This window comes from Olea europaea, chromosome 2 (genome assembly GCF_002742605.1).
Source record: "Olea europaea var. sylvestris chromosome 2, O_europaea_v1, whole genome shotgun sequence".
Taxonomy (NCBI): Eukaryota; Viridiplantae; Streptophyta; class Magnoliopsida; order Lamiales; family Oleaceae; genus Olea; species Olea europaea.
In genome coordinates this window covers 26,818,522-26,821,416 of record NC_036238.1, presented here as the reverse complement: position 1 = coordinate 26,821,416, position 2,895 = coordinate 26,818,522, and the positions used below count along the sequence as shown (strand labels likewise).

Sequence of the window (2,895 nt, the reverse complement as noted above, 5' to 3'; positions counted from 1 at the left end):
CAATCGTCTGATCCCTTTTTAATTGTTAGCGACTACTCGCGCGAAACACAATTAATACCAAGAAAATTCGAAATCAAAATCCAACTTCACATACAAATCAGTATCATATCATATCATACAAAAATAATTAGTAAAATTGTAGGTGTGCATGTCTCTAACTGTAAAAGTATTAGTTAATCATTACAGACTGAATCCGAATCTTCAAATGTTCACGTCAATTGTTTGTGACTGGAAGTGTAGTTGGAATATCAAATCAATATATGATAATTGACCAGGTAGAGATTAAATAAATATTATATAGTTTATTTATGAGTATATAATCAAATTTTAAATGAATATTTCTATTGATGAAAGTTTAAAATAAAATAAATTATTCATTTTACAATAAGTTAAGAGTATGTAAAAACGATTTTTGTCCCGGTAAAGTGAAATTTCTATTATAACACACCGTAATATTAATAAAATTATATATCTATTCTTATTTTATACTTATTTCCATCTACAAAGTTCAAATACAACCCAACAAATATGTCTAAAGATATGAGTGGATTCGATGTGTCGATTTGTACTACGAAGTGTAAGGTATTGATTTTTCCTAAATTTTGTAAATCTTTTTGTTCACATATATTAACTATAAATTGTTTCTATTTACCATTGTTTAGAGATGGCAGTGGTGCCCACTCAGCCTTAGCAGGGACAGGGACGGAGCTGATTATTTTGCCATCTCTACCGTTAGGAATCTTATTAATAATATCATTTACATTACAATTCAATTAGATAGTTAACGTATATTATCTTATCACTGTCAACGTAATTGTCAATAAAAAAAAAAGAATAGAAAGGACCCATTTATGGGTTGAGATAAGCTTGAACTAAAAGTGATTTAGGCTTTGCTCTACGACCAAACATTTAATAAACTATACAAGAGTCTTCACTTGAGCGTACTTAGCATCAACAACAGAAATTTTTTATTTTTTCTACTTTTAAGTTCATTCGATTTGATTTCAAATCATCATTAAAATTTCGAAACATAAATATAGTGTTTTACAACACTTTAACTTATTTTAAAATTATTTCGAAAACGAGACCAAACCGACAATTTTGATAGTTAGTCTAAATGTTATAAATCTTGTTTTCTTGTTTGTGTTTGTATGAAGTTTCTTTGAAGAATAATTGGTGCTTTTTCAGTTTGAACCTAAACTTGGGCAAAGTTCTTCCAAAAGCGGAAGAAATGCTTTTCACCATGCAGCGACATTCGACATATTCCATTCTATCAATGGAGTAATTTTCAGAACATCATTAAAAGATAAAGTTACTGGTAAACTAGGAATCATCCACTATATATATTTAAATTTAAAGAAGTGATTTACAACATCTAACAATCATAATTAACAAAATACTACAACAGCAAAATGCAAACTTTATTTCCATTTTCCTTCGACAAATAAGCAAAACAACTTGTAAATTTGAGATCCATACAAAAAAGGAAAAATTAAAAATGAACTAGGACTTATTTTATAATAGATATGATATTGATGATATGAATATTTTTTTCATCACTCCAACTCAAAGGGAGAATCAAGAGTACTTAGAAAATAATCCCAGGGTGATGAATGATGATGCGGCGGTGGTGGTGACACTGACGGATGTAAGGGCCAGCCCCTTTCATTTTTTTACTTTAAAAAATTTTAAAATTTTTTTTAATTTTAAAAAAAATTTTGTGTAATTTTTTATTTTTTTTACGTGTTAGCCCAGTTTGTACTCCAGTCCTGGATCCGTTCTTGGGTGGTGATGGTGATTGCCAGGATTCTAAAAAATCCCACGAAGGGGATGGTGGCCAGTAGGGTTCTAAGTACTGTGAATGTGGGGGTGGTGATAGTGGTGGTGATGGTGATTGGCAAGGTTCTAAAAAATTCGACGAATGGGATGGTGACCAGCAGGGATCTAAATACCGCGAATGTTGGGGTGGTGATAGTGGTGGTGGTGGAGGAGGTAGCCAGGATTCTAAACGATTCCTCGAATGGGATAGTGGTGGTGGCGGCGGCAGCGGTGGCGGTGGCGGTGGTGGTGATGATGGTTGAGAGGGTTCAAAAAAATAATTCCACGACGAATGAGATAGTGGTGGTGGTGGTGATGGTTCAGAGGGTTCGAAAAAATATTGGAATGGTGGTAGTGGTGGTGGTAGTGGTTGTTCTAAATACATGAGTTTGTAAAGCTTTTTTTTACTAGTAATGGTATCATTTTCTTTGTAATAAAAATCTTGATAAAGCAGTGAGGACCAAAGAGAATCTTCACCTGAGAGTTTATAAAGGAACTTACAGGTGAGTGAAAGCCGACACAAATCTTCGAAATCCATAGCCAACTTTTCAACTCCGATCTCCATTATTCTTCTCCACATGTCCTCCGGCAGTTCAGACATTCTTTTCTTCTGGTGTTGTTATCTATGTTGATCACAATGTGTGTTATGTAATAATAAATACTTTCTAGTCATACACAAAAGCTCTACTTGTCCATAAAGCAAGGAGTAAAGAAAGTTGTAAAAGTTGATGCAAACAAGAAATCTAGTCATAATGCAAGTAGGCAACGTCAACTTGGGATTGTTTAGCTTTTGATCCCACCAGATAAAATTGTAATAAGAACCTTAACGAGGAAGCTATTGTTAGATATACTCAACGGGTAAATTTAATATTCCATCATCGGTAAATAGAAACGAATACTTTATTTTGATAAGATTGTTCCAACTTCATTCAAGTTTATTTTTGACTTCAACAATAAGGTTGAAAATACATGTGTGTGTTGAACATTGGCCACGTGAAATTCAATTTGTAGCATTTACCACTCTAATTTAAGTTCGCTTGATTGTCATTGTTAGACATCATGTTGTCAAACAGCCTT

General features: G+C 32.9%; 1 protein-coding gene across 1 annotated transcript in view; it reads left to right on the top strand.

Annotated features, from left to right (window-relative positions):
* The first annotated feature begins 425 nt into the window (after positions 1–425).
* Positions 426–2,895, top strand: part of LOC111368841 — an 11,811-nt gene continuing 9,341 nt past the window's right edge. The window contains exon 1 of the mRNA XM_022990317.1: positions 426–1,788. The gene's annotated coding sequence lies outside the window, so the exon portion shown is untranslated. The remainder of the gene's footprint in view (positions 1,789–2,895) is intronic.